At 44.9% G+C, this 14,524-nt stretch overlaps 1 long non-coding RNA gene across 2 annotated transcripts in view; it reads right to left on the reverse strand.

Annotated features, from left to right (window-relative positions):
- The window catches only part of LOC107308340, a 31,656-nt gene extending 17,338 nt beyond the window's left edge, over positions 1-14,318 (reverse strand). For both annotated transcript variants that reach the window (XR_004305975.1, XR_004305976.1), the window contains exons 1-2: positions 13,798-14,318; positions 6,654-9,082 (exon numbers count right to left, since the gene is read on the reverse strand). This is a non-coding gene — a long non-coding RNA (uncharacterized LOC107308340). The remainder of the gene's footprint in view (positions 1-6,653; positions 9,083-13,797) is intronic.
- Between the last annotated feature and the right edge of the window lie 206 nt (positions 14,319-14,524).

Consider the following 14,524-nt stretch of genomic DNA (forward strand, 5'->3'; position numbering starts at 1 on the left):
TTTTTTTTTTTTTTTTTTTTTTTTTTTTTTTTTGGTGGCACTGGAAAAATTTTCATTTTCCGAGAATGAACTCATCCAGGCTCCAAAATAGCCTGGTACATTAGAAATGCAATTTTCCCATTATCTTTCTGCACAAGCCCTGTGAGAAATTCTATTCAAATCACATTTACATAATTCTAAGAATAGAACATTCTGCTCTTAATATCCATCCACCCATCTATCCATAATTTATGGGTTCACCAAATATTTGCCCTTTCTTTCTGAGAGGAAGAAGGATATGAGTTCGGACAAGTCTTACTTCATTACTTGATGCTAAGCTTATGAAAGATTTGGAAAGCATTCTTATTATGAGGCACTTAAAAACTGCTCCTATGGGCGATGAAAGAGACTTCCAACACTTCTTTAATAATCCGTATGCCAAACACAATATGCTGCAATAATAACTTGTTCCCTTGTTTGGGTTGGAGGGGATCTTAAAGCCCACCCAGTTCCAGCCTCCTGTGTCATGGGCAGGGCTGCCACCCACCAGATCAGATCTAGGGCTCCATCCAACCTGGTCTTGGACACCTCCAGGGATGGGGAACCCACAGCTCCTCTGGGCAGCCTGTGCCAGTGAACACCCTTTATACTTCACCCTTCTGAAGGACTGTTCCCCAAACTCAGCAAAGACAAATGGAAGTGATGCCTGTTGGTGCTCCAGGACATGGAACACAGGTGGGTGATACACTGTGTGTCCATGGGCAGTGTGGGACCTCATGGTGGACAGCTGGCAGGGCTGTGTCACAGTCATTCCCAGGAAAAAATGTTTGGTGTCACCTTGAACAATCTTGTTGGCATTTTGCAGACATTTTGCTACCTCTGTGTGTGGCAACAGGACAGGGAGCAGTGTTACTTGACTCAGATAGGACACCCCTGTGCAAAGTGAGGCTTTGCTTGGGTAGGGCCTGAAAGCCCCCACCTGCTGTCTGCTGGGCCTGTGGAGGGGTCTTCCTTCTTGTGCAAGGGTGGCTGTGGTAGCCTGGGGTCAGCTGGGCCTGGCCAGACCATGGGAGCTGTACATTTAAACCTCTAGCACAGCTGCAACCAGAAGAAGGGCAGTTTTCATTTTGCTTCTTACGAACAGCAAATTTCCAGCAGTAACAGTTATGGGGGATATCTGGAGAAAGTGACCTGCAGAGGGTCACACACTGGCAGGCAGGGAACAAGACCCCATTATTCATAACTTTTATGGTATTGAAAGGCAGTCTGGGGCTGTTTGGACAGCTGGGGCTGGGGTGCAGGAGTGGGGCAGCCCTGGGGCTCACACACCTGGACATGCTCGAGGAGACCCATTCCCCATTACCACAGCCGTTTCTCTCTCCCTTCCTATATAAAATACTTTCATACAGGCATAAGCACAAGCACCCAGGTACTTTTATGTGCAGAATTAGTTTTCATTTAGATTTTCTCTTTCAGTTTGCATTTAGTTGGCTTGCAAGTGGTGGATGGGACTCTTCCCACCCTCTGATGCCTTTATTTCTAATAGGAATGTTCTTCCCTCTAATGCAACCATACAAACAGCCTCTAAAGAGAGAGAGTGACTGCTAAGACAAAGAGACAAGAGATGGCTGCGAAGAGATGGAGGGCTGTGTGAATGCAAAATGTTGTTTTTACAAAGAATAACAGGGACTTTTCCTTCTGTCATGTTTTCATTTGTACTGAGCCACAGCTTTATTTGTAAGAAGTAATTTCCAGGCAGAGATGCATTAATTTTGAAATTGACTGTGTCCTTGCAATTACTCAGTTGTATTTCTAATAAATACATCTAGTATAAACCAAGAGAACAGAGGCAGCTCATTTATAAATATGGCTTTGTGGTGTTCCCACAGATCTCTAGCTTTTATCTTTTCCCCTGCAGAGTGAAAGACAGAGGTAGCCAGGGTGCTCGCATGCTGCATGCTGCAGGTGGGTGTATGATTCTGGTGTCTTTCCTGCTTATCACCCTTTTACTCAGGCACGGGATGGACGCATCTCAGCTAGGTGGGCTGCACCACCTTCACTCTGCTGTGACCGAACACCCAGCACAGCTCAGCCCACCTCTGCCTGGAGGAAGTGGGTGTGTTTTGAGATGAGCCATGCTCCAGGAGGCCATGGTTCTGCAGGGGCAGTGTTGGGCAAAGCCACCCACATTGTCCATGCTGGAGCACACAGCTTGGTGGGCAATGGAAAAATCCACATGAGCATGAATGATTATTGTGGGCATCACAGTGCTGATCATGGCTGATCCCCTGCCATGGAGATGGTTGCCACATCCAGATCCTAACATCTAAACTAAATCTCCCCTCTTAGATTAAAGACATTCCCTCTTGTCATATCACTATCAGATAATGTAAGAAGTCGGTCTCCTTCCTGTTAATATGCTCTCTTCAAGTACTGGAATGCCACAGTAAGGCCTCCCCAGCCTTCTGTTCTCCAGACCAAACAAGCCCAACTCCCTCAACCTTTCTTCACAGCAGAAGTGTTCCAGCCCTCTGATTATCTTCCTGTCTCCTCTCTGGACCTGCTCCAAGAGTTTTGCATCCTTGTGCACAAAGTCCCGGATCTGGATGTGGTGCTTGAGATGGGGTGTCATGAGGGAGAGTAGAGGGAGGCAGTCCCCTCCCCCTCCCTGCTGCCACTCCTTTCTTGATGCAGCCCAGGATGGTGTTGGCCTTCTAGAATGGAAAGTATTCCTACTTGCAGCAAAGGCAGCAAAGCTTGCACGGCACTTAGGAAACATCTCTTGGCACTGCTGATGGTGCTCAGTGAGTATACAACTAATGGTTGGTGCCTGCACACTGTCACTGGGAAGCTGGTGATCTGTTATACTGTGTATAAACATAATTATAACATAAAGGGACACCATCAATCTACCCCTTCATACAAACATACACATGTGCACAGAATATCTGCTCAGTGAGACTGTTTCTTTCCAGTGGCTTCTGAAATAGTCTTGTCATGGAGTTAAGGTTGGAAAAGACCACTAAGACTAGTTCATGCCTGTGACACTTTAGACCACATACCTCAGCGCCTCATCTCCATGTTTCCTGGACACCTCCAGGAACAGTGAGTCCACCACCTCCCTGGGCAGCCTGTTCCAATGCTTCACCACTCTTTCTGTGAATAAATTGTTCCTAATATCCAACCTGAGTCTCCTCTGGAAAAAACTTCAGGCCATTCCCTCTCACCCTACTGCTGTTATCTGGGAAAAGAGGCTGACCCCCACCTCACCACAATCTCCTTTCAAGCAGTTGAGAGCAATAAGGTCTTCCCTGAGCTTCCTCTTCTTCTGACTGAGCAATCCCCATTCCCTCACTTGCTGCCCATAGTACTGGTGCTCCAGATGCTTCATCACCTTGGTAACAGTGCATGGTCGCTGCTGGTAGAAATACTGTCCACCTCTTCTGAGATAGAATTTACTTCAATACTTGCAGTATTTCTGCTAGTTAGATCCCAGCGAGGAAAATGGAGTAATGGGGATCTGGTCACTTTCAACAGGTGTTTGATAGGTGTAAAGGTTTCTCAAACTCCAAGTTGTTTATTCTTTCTTCCTTAAGTGAAGAGGCAGCTTGTCATCTCCCTGTCTTAGTGCACCAGGCACCACCACATCTTTCTTGGCATAACTAAACAATTCAGATTAGGGTGGGCACAATACAGCCCTCTATCAGTGTGATTCTCTCCAAAACATCTAATCTGTGACGTGAATGATGAGCAACTTGAGCAGTGGCATCATGCCTAGAAAGAGTACAAGCTCAAAATTTCTGTTGTACCTCAGAAATCCTAACCTAATTATAAATACATTAGTCTTTGCTCCTAGTCTTGCTTAACTTCAACACTGACCTTCACTGAAGAACAGGAGACCAGATGTACTAACTGCGAATATAGAGTGCCCTGTTCAGGGAAGAAACGTGAGTTTGAAATCCTGTAATTTGCCCACTGTTGCAGTAAATTATGAGCCAATATCCTTTGTTAAAGACCAATTAATCACTAAGAAAAATTAATCAAATGCATTTTAAGCTTATATGCTAATTTTCAAATCCCAAATGGATTGTGCTACTCCAAAATTACTATGTTGCTTAGCTGCAGAGATAGCTGAACATACTCAGGGAATAGTATGTGCTTTTTGAAGCCATCAGCTTTGGGTGTTTTAAAACTCTAAGATGAGGTTCTCAATAATTTTGGTAGACAAGAATCATTCACATTTCAAATTGTGATTAACTGTCTGAAGCTGAAAGCACAATGAGCATCTTAGGCAATAACAGTTCCCAAAACTCATCAGAACTTTTTTTCCCAGAAAAGCCTTCTCAAGGAGGAGCAGCATATCTGTCACTGAGACACAATTCTTACCTCTAGAAGTGAGTCCAAAGCATCACTATTTAGCCTTGATTTAATAAAAGTGATTGGAATATTGGCAGAGGGATGTTGTACCTTGTCAGCCCAATCAGCATGAAGCCAGCACTGGCTGAATGAGTAACAGCCCATGACAGATTGGTTTCCCTCCTTGCATCTTCCAAAGTTGTGTCTACTAACTACTTCTGGAAATTACATTCCATCAAATTTCTGTCCATCCCATGTCTCATCCTGGACTACAAGAGTCTTCCTGAACTTATATGGCTCATCTTTTGCTTTTTGTCTTTTGTCTAATTTCGTATCCTTGAAGAGCATAGGTTGCCTCAAGGCATCCAGAGGCTGCCTTAGGCTTGGGCTCATGGAGGCTTCTTAGGTCTGCATGGCTACAGGCGTACCGATATAGATGTAGTTTTGTTATCTTGTTTTATTACACTGGCTTTGGCAGCACTGTGATCTTTTTCCACCTGAAGAGACTTGCAGTCTCTGTCTAGCTTGCTGTCTGGCACACTGCAGATCAGCTGTATTCTCAGAGCTGAGTGGTCTCCTCTGCTCAGGCAGTGATTGCTTTACCCTTTCAACAGAGGTTAATTACAGAATCGTAGAATCATCTGAGTTGGAAGGGACCCTTAAGGACCACCTGGTCCAACTCCCCTGCCATGAACAGGAACACCTACAGCTCCATCAGGTACTCATAGCTCCGTCCAGCCTGACCTTGAGTGTCTCCAGGGATGGGACACCCACCACATCTCTGAGCAACCTGTGCCAGTGCCTCACCACTCTTATTGTAAAAAAACATTTTCTTACATCCAATCTAAATCTCCCTCTTATAGTCTCAAACCATTTCTCCTTGTCCTAGGGAGGATCAGTGAGGAAACAGAGAGGATCATTTTCCTATGTCCTACAGTGTTTGTTTACTTGTATTCCTTTGGCTTCTACATGGGGCTGTGCAGCCCTCTTGATCTGCACTTCCCTCTGAATCAATGGAGTATGTGCAAGCGGTCTAGCTAACAGAAAAGACAAATCAGTGCAAAACTGATGAATTTGAGCTGTGAGTCAGACCCACTGATTTGATTTAGCCTGCTTATCACAGCGGCTGCTACTTTGGGTCTGACTTCAGAGGTGACTCACATTGTACTAGTTTTACTTCCAAAAAACCTGCCTTGAAAATATTTTGATAGGGCATCTGGAGTAATTTGCAGCATTTCTGTTAGAGCTATATTCTGTGAGTGACAGCTAACCTTTGCAAACACACTTCAGAGAAGACAGAGAGCAAAAGGATAAATCTGATTAATTTTGCCTGAGCTGAAATACACGACACTGGCTGGAACAAAGGCACTGCTCTACCTGAACCATTGTGATTCTCCTTGGATGGACCTTAGCTGTAGAAACACAGTCTTTCACAAGGCGAGCATTCTGACAGGTAACAAGCCCTTGATTAACATGAGCTACCTACATAATTAATCACAAGCCTCAAATTAAATGGCTGGGGAACTGATTCAGATCAGAAGCTGCGAAGGTTATTGGGGTTATGAGCACTGATCTGCAATGGAAATCATCAAATGCAGGTTGCTGGAAATCAGCTTGTTGTGTGGGATTGAACATAGCACTTCTCAAGTCAAAACTGTTTCCGGGTGAAGATAAACTGAAATCTCATGATATTCTGCAAGAGAATTTAGCTGCAGCAATCAGAGAATCAGAGAATCATAGAACAGTTTGGGTTGCAAACAACCCGAAAGCCAACCCAGCTCCAACCCCCTGCCATGGCCTGGTTGCCACCCACCAGCTCAGGCTGTGCAGGGCTCATCCAACTGGGACTTGAACACCTCCAGGGATGGACAGGGCACCCACGGCTCTCTGGGCAGCCTGTGCCAGTGCCTCATTGCCCTCTGAAGAAAAATGATGTCCCTGAAACAATGCTGGTTGGTGTGGCATCAGCATCCGTATCTGATGCCTGTGGCTTTCAGCCATCATCATCATTGTCCTATTTTTCAATCCCAAATGACGTTTCACAGCTTGTTCAGCCAAATGAAAGCACTGGAACCTGGGAATGGCTGATTGCAGGCAGCACATCTGAAGGGAACTACACCGCACACTGCATTATGCACTGTGGGGCATCGCTGGCTGGCAGCTCACTTGCCCTATTTCAGGGCAAGGTCTTCTTTTGCTGGTATTAGAATTTAATAAAGAAAAGCAGGATAACAAAATATCTGGTCTGATAGTTGATAATCTGCCGGTCAGCCAGAGAGCGATGAGGAGTTGAAAGTAGTTCAATAAATTTATCTTACCATAGTATGTCTGCATGGCTGGAAAACTGTTTGTATTTTCCATAGCCATTTCCCTCGAGAGCCCCCAGCCTTCCAACATCTTGGTTGTTTAGGAATCATAACAGGTGAGTTGCTTGGGTAACCAAAATCTGCCCGACCACCTATATCCAGCTGCCTGGGAGACTCCATGTTCCAAAATATGGATCAGTCCTGGAAAGAAATCTTAGCTGGATACGGCGCAGCTTTACTGTCGCAGGCTCCAGCAAGGCGCTCACAGCAAGCTGAGAGCTGTATGCAGTCTGCTTGTGCCACAACATATGGAGGGGACTCATTGTGGTTTCTGGCCGGGGTGAGTCTATCAGACAGCAGATTTTCACATTTTACTCACACAAAATGTACTTTTATTACACACATAGAGAGGAAATAGCCCCTCTCAATTCTGTCATTGCTATTTCAGACTGAGTGGAAGGGTTGGTGGATGTGTGCAAAGAGGGAACCTAGGACATGATCTCTGGGTCAGGTGTCCTTCATGCATCCTGCAACAAGCAAACACGGCCCAGTTTAATGACAGCTTCTCATTAACCACCTGTTTCTACTTAAAACTAATGAACCATTTGATGTCATAAAAATAATGGGGTTCCTCAGGCCCCTAATATTTCCTCCTAATTTGAAGCCAGATGCTCCACAAATTGTTCTCACAGTTATATGTGTCTGCTAGCTCTCCTGGAGCACACTAGCAACCAACATTAGAAGCTAGAGTGAGCTCCTAGTGCTTTAATTTTAATTTTGGTATCTCCTTTCCTGTTACTGAGAGATGAGATCAATATTCTTGAAAATATTTGGCAACTTTTGATAAGAATTACACAGGCCTCTGCTGTGGGCTTCAGGAGCAGTGTCCTTGGAGACACCAGCCAGGTCCAACAAGCTGTGCAGTGCAGAATTAACTGTGCTCTGGGGGGGAATAGGACACAGCCTAACAAGTTTCCTCCCCCTGGAAGATGCACTGTTCCATTCCTGTTCAGGTGAACCTGTTTACAAAACTTGCTGTGTTGTTGCCCAGAGCCTACATTCATGTCTCAATGCATGTGGGTTTTGCCCATCATCTTTGAGCGCTCTTCTGGACTCCATCTGGGTCTCTAGAGCAGTCAGTACCTCTACATATAACTGATCCTACAGCATGGTTAGATGTAACACCTACAATCAGTGCATATTTTTATTAATTTATGCTGGATTACTAAAGCAAAGCTGGATTTATTAAATTCTTACTCAGTTTCTCTATAGAGCAGTGCAATGCTTGGTGGCATTTGCATCACATCTGTGTAACCTAGTTCATCTTATAATGTATATCCCTGGATACATCACAACACCATGTTCAGAGTCTTGTATTACTGTTCTGCCTCAAACCTGATGTTTCATTAGTAGTAGATTGAATGCTCAAATAAATTTTGGCACCAAAATCTGGCATTTTTCCCTGGCAAATGCAAAACACCAGACATCTTACAAATACAAAATCAAGTAGATGAATTTTATCCCAGGAACTTTTTAAAATCTCTGTAGCATTTCTTATCCTGAGCTGCTAGGCTACAAGGTGCAATGACCAGAAGGCTCCCGGGAGCAAAGTGAATGAGCTGCTGCCCTGGTTCTGGATTGAGCCGCAGTGCTTTTCAGGACCACTTTCCCGGTTGCCCTGTCCTGAATGTTTTGAGCTGTAAATTCTGATTTGGTGATTGTGTGGAAGGTGTCAACCTGTCCCCTGAAGATACAGCACCAGAACTCCTTTGCTCTCCCTGATCTGCAGAACAGATGTCTTTCTGGTCCCTCTTAATCTGATCACTTGTGTTGTGCTACAGCTTTTGCATTTATGCCTACAACCATTTTTAGAAGTGTGATGAATCATTTGTCTTTGCCTGGAAATGTACTTAAGTCTTCCGGAGATTTGTCTCAAGTCCATCTTCTCCCTTCCAGTCCAAAAATCTGCATATGCCTCTTCTCTGCTTCTCAGCTGGAAAGCTTTACCGAGTTCAGAACTGAGCTACACTAAGAGCTGCTGTAACATGATGTTCTTTTGAAAATGATCATTTCCTCCACTTTCTCCAAAAAGACACGCAGAGATGAGAAAAAGCATGATCTCCTTGCTCCGGGTGTTTGTGTTGTGAAGCTTATCAGCAGCATGGACTGAGGGCCTCTTGTAGCAGGTAGTGTATGAGCACGGTGCAGATGGTGCTAATCCAAAGTGTTTACAATCTAATTGCTATGCCTGAGCACTCATTAGTGAATGGGCACTTTTCCCAGTCCATGGTGTGGGGCTGTAGGTAAGTCTGGCCAGCTGATCCCACTAAGCACACCAGTACTTACCTGCTCAGCTTGAGCACCTTCCTATAATGGTATGGAGATGAGCCTTCCTGATGGTATGCAGATGAACAGGAGGATGCTCTCTTCTATTACTCTCCCTGGAAACATGCAAGCAGTGGTAGAAGTAAGTAACAAAAAAGCCTGTGTTTACCTTAAAGATAAACTCTGTGCCCAACTGGAGATGAAAACAGGTTCTCAAGATTCACTTTGTATCCTTGCATAATTTCTTCCTGCCATACAGGTTGCCTTCTTTATCTCTCATTTTTCATACTCACAATTTCCTTTCTCTGAAAGTATCTACGAATAGTTAAACGGTGCTAATATATATTCACCAAGGGATGCTGTAAAGTTTTTAAATGGTGATTGGGTGTTTGGCAGGCAAGAGGCGCATTGCTCTGTCTTTCCATGATCTCACACATCACATAAGGGTGAACAAGGGATTTTCTAAACTGTGAAGTCCCAGAGCTGCTGTCATTTGGCAATGCTGGAAACTTACATTGAACAGCTCCTATTTTTATTGGAAATATTTCACTGTGGTTAAAGGGGGTTGAAAAACAAAATGCCATCCATTTTCCCAGCCCCTGAGGTAGTGTTCTGCCAATCAGGGTTGAGTAGCTCTGGAGGATGCTATGGTTGGGGGAGTCTGCATTACTGCTCTGGGTGTTGGAAATTCACCCCCAAACACAGGATTTAGTTGGGATATGATTCATGCCTAGGCCTTATATTTTCCCATTTCACTGAGCTGAGGTCCACCCAGAAGGGACAGAAACTGACACACTTCAATGCCTTTCTCCAGGTAATTGAAGAAAAAAACCAATAATATATAGAAATAAACGACCTCTCTGTGTTATGTACAGCCCAGAAATGTCCCTCCACATAAATGATTATGTCCTTGCTGTAACCTGTGCTTCTGAGCACAAATAAAGCACTTAAGAACACACAGGGCTGATAAACAAGAAAATGTGATCTTTTCAGATGCTTTCTAGTTTTAGCTGCTTCCATGCAGAGTGAGTGATTTCTCTTCCTTCTAACCTATCCTAAAATACACTGGTGAGGAGTCAGGGCATGCTGCACTTCAGTGGTTGTGACTAGAACAGCTTTATGTTGATGCTGAGCGTATGTTTATGTTTATAATAATGAAACATGAGACTCATTCCCCGAATTAGCCCCATGCATATAAAGCCAAGGGAATTACTCACTGCACATAAGGTTAAACATGCCCACATTTGTGCAGAAAGGGTCCTGAGCTTGCAGCACAGAGCAGGGCAGGCTGAGGGGAGGCCTGATGGCGGCTGCAGCTCCTCACAGGGAGCGGAGGGGCAGCTCTGAGCTCTGCTCTGTGTGACAGCGACAGACCATGATTTCAGGATTAGGCTGCCTCTAGGAAAGTGCTTGGGCTGCATGCTTGTGGCTTCCAGCCCATGGAGAAGCTCTCGTGAATTGCAGTCACTCTCCAACTAGTGATGTAGGTGACACCTGATAAATTTGCTCACCGGATGAGTGGACAACATGAAACAGTGGGGCATGGTTCATTCACATGCTAGGGGTGTATTTAAAACCACATCACACAACAGACTGATTTGAAAGGTCAGAAAGCGCAGCATAGAATAGGCAGGAAAATGCTAAAAAGGATTGAGAAATAGCTTACAGATGAAGGTGATAGTATTTACAGGGGAATTTTTAAGTACCTTTAATTCTGGAGCACTTGTTGTCATCCCCTTAAAGAAGGTACAGGGAAGAGAGGAATGAAGTGAAGGATCAGTGAAGGAGAGGGATGACAAAAAGTGCCAGCCCAGAGCCAAGGTGCCATCACACAGAGCCTGAGCCACAGGGCACCAGTCCATGTCAGCTGCTGGCTTGATCCAGAAAGCAGAAGAGGTTTGTGATCAGAGCACTCAGTCTGTGTCTGGGGTAGCCAGGGCAAAGAGAAGAACCAAGGTTTTTACCTTGGCTCCCACATCTCTCATGGGTCTCCTGCTGTTTGCAGAAGGTATTTAAGGCACTGGTTTCAATCCATCCAATAAATAATTATTCCTTCCAAAGAGGTAGCTTCCTTCCATAGGTAGCTTCCCTTTGTTAGCTGTGTGGCTAGGTTAAGTAATGCTAAAGACCCTAGGGAAGGAACACCACAGATCCAACTCCTTTATGTGAGAGTTTGCAGAATTGGGATAATGCGTCACTCCACACATACCTGGGCTGTCACCCTCTTTGAAGGCACTTCTGAGACCTTCTTGGCTTGAATAAAAAACACAGGCCAAAATGTGCAAATATGGGACACCTAGCAGATCTACCTGGCCCCATTATTGTCTTTCCCAACACCATTTTCAGAGAAACTTCTGCTATGGTAATTAGTAGGCCTAATGTAGCTATGACAACATTGCTTTTGGAACCTCGGGCCTTTTTCTTGTTTCTTCCTCGTTTTTAGATATAGCACATTTTCTTTTTTCAGCTCCACACTAAGTAACATCGAGCTGCAATGAGAGTAATTCAAAAAATAACTTAAAACAGCTGAGGGTTATAAAAATAACTGGTCCTGTGGGTAGCATCCAAAAGACTTTCCATCACGATGAGTGATTAGAAGGCTCATGTAATTGTCTGTATGCAAATTGCGTGTCACTAATTCCTGACACTCAGAAATCTTTAGCACACACTGCTGCAATCAGGTTGTTTGCCAGCACTTGGCCACACAGTGGTTTGAGTCCACGAGCATCTCCAGGAAGAGGAAGCACTGCTCGCACTTTCACCTCTGCAGAGTGATGTTCTGCATCTCAAAAGTGTGTTTCTAAATGTTTTATATTGCATCAAGGTGGCTTCCACAAGCCACCATGGGCTGTTAGGTAACTGTGCTGTGCTTGCCCTGCAGAGTTCTCAGCTCCCAGCCTTGGAGACTTAGCAATGGGAAAGTTTCTTCCACTGTGAAGCCCCACACTGGCATCTGATGAGGGATGGATGTGGCCAGGAGTGGAGAGTGGGCTTTACGGAGAGAGAGCAGGGGCTGATGATCTCCTTGGCCATTGGGAAAAGGGACTGTAATGCATCCTGATGACCAAGGTGTGACAGGGTACGTTTCTAGTAGTGCTAAATGCAACTGATGCTGTGGGAATTCAGCAAAGCTGGGAACCAACCGCCTCACCTCTCAGTTTTTCCCATGTAGCTGAAGACATGCATGTTAGACCATGGTGATGAACAATTTACAGGAGCAGTCTTTAGTAGTGGTTAAATTGTCCATGGCCAAACTCTCATTAAAAGTTTATCACCCTCACTGCAGAGGACTTATTTAGGGCAGGAACCTATTTGACAAGCAATATAAATGTGATGCAACAGGGATATAGCTGAGTTATCAGTTCTGGTACCAAATACAAATGTGGCTATAAGTGAGTTTTGTGTATACCGTCATTGTTTAAAAACTGCACTCAGGCCAGGCTCTCCTTGATTAAGAGCAGCCAGATGGACACTATAAATCAGTGCGAAAACTTTGTGCCAAACTCCATGCTCGGACTGATTCATACTGATTCATTCATTTAATGTCACAAATGAGATTTTTGCAAATGGAGCCCAGATCAGAATTTGGCCTTTTATGTTTGTTTAGATTAAGAAATTTGGACAGCAAAAGGCCGCTTATGTTCTGGCTAGTAGGCTGGGTATTACAGCACTCGAATAGTAGGAAGCCCAGACAGATGGTTACATGAATCACAGCTAGGCAGGTCTGATTATCTTGATATTTTCCATGTGATAAAGCAGAGGAGTGCTGTGCCATATGGTGGAATATTGTTGAGGGACCCTCAGCAGCTGCACGGGATGTAAGCACTTCCATGGGCAAGTGGCATGCTGCAGCACTTGCTCTTGGGATGAGGGGGAAGGTGGAGAAGCAGAAACATCCTGGCACCACCACCAGAGATCCTGAATCAGGAATTTGGAAAAGGGTGAAGGAGGAGTCAAGGCCAAGCCTGGAGGGTGGTGAGCACTGGCACAAAGACCAACTGGAGGCCATTTACTAGCAGTGCACCCCTGTGGTCAACACGGTCCAGTCTTTTTTAACATCTTTAGTAATGATCTCAATGAGGAGGCAGAGTGTACCTTCCACAAGTTTGATGGTGACTCAAAATGAGGAGGGAGTGGCTGACTTATCAGGGTGCCGTTTTGCCATCCAGAGGGGCATGGACAGGCTGGAGAAATGGGCTGACAGGAACCTGATTAAATTTAACAAGGAGAATTGCAAAGTCCTGCAGTTGGGGAGGACAATCGCAGTCAACAGCCCATCCTTCCAGTCCTGTTCTTTCTCTTGTACACTCTGCCTCATCATCCAGATAATTAATGAATGAATGTTGAGATGTAGAGTCATGGGGAAAGAAAAGGTAAATGGGTGAAGGTGAAGGAAGCAGGAGAAGTCTTGTGGGAAGTAGAAAGGAAGCTAATGGCTTCTGTGGGGTTGAGCATCTAAAGAAAGTACAAAGGAAGCAGGAGAGCAACACTGCTGATGGAGAAGAGACAGATCTGGCATCTGTCTCCAAAAGATCGCTGTTGTTTGCTGGACCTCACAGTTATTTCTTATATGCTACTTTATGCTTCTTTGTGCTAGCTTGAGAGACGCAGAAAAGGGGAAATTGCCTAAAAGGAGTAGATTTCTGCTGACATCAAGGAATGGTTTTTCAAAGTGATCATGTGCACAGAGATCATTTACAGCCACTTCACTTTCATGATACATTGGCTGGGGTTGCTGGTCTGAGGCTTTCATTTTGTGCATAGTAAATCTATTTGCAGAATATCGCGTTTTAAAAAATATACACCACTAAAAACATGGAAACTTACTCACCTATGGCAATCAAAGGATGAGGTGAGTTTATTCTTTTGAAATTCTTTTGAAGTCAGGCGATGATAAGTGATACAAGAGCTCTCCAGCAGTGGTAAAAGAGGCTGTGGGTGCGAACTGTGCAGGACCCATCAGGATTAGCTCTGCCTTCCTGTTGGCACTGAATCCAGAGCACAGTGCTAAAACACAGTCAGAAAAGATATTAGCAACAGCTCTTTAGTTAACCGAGGGAACAAGGGCTTGCCTCTGGGGCAAAATATGTAGGGCTGCATCACAGCTTGTCTGGCATTTGCCAGAGAGGATGCTGGTTTTATTTTGCAGAGGCTGGCAGGAAAATCATGCATGTTTAAATTGGGGAAGTGTTGTAGATGTTGTTTGTGTCTGGTAGAGGGTGAAACAGGGAAATGAGGAATGAGTTTTCTTTTGTTTGGGTTCTGTGGTTTGATTGCTGAAGCTTATGGCTGGCTGTATATTTAGCAGACCTCGAAAATACAGTTAGATGCATCAGTGAGCAAGTGGAAAAGTACAGGGGACAAAGCGTGAGAGAGCTGCTTTGGAGATCCCATGCAGCCTGCTGGGCTGTGATGCACTGAAGCAGGTGCCCTGCAGTGCTGGATGCAGTCAGGCATATAAACCCCACAGGACAGAGCAAGCCAGCCCCAGTGAAGCTGTGTTGATGGCCTTCAACCGCAGAGACCAAAGACTTCGGGCCACCAGGAGCCACCCAGCC

This window comes from Coturnix japonica, chromosome 1 (assembly GCF_001577835.2).
Source record: "Coturnix japonica isolate 7356 chromosome 1, Coturnix japonica 2.1, whole genome shotgun sequence".
NCBI lineage: Eukaryota > Metazoa > Chordata > Aves > Galliformes > Phasianidae > Coturnix > Coturnix japonica.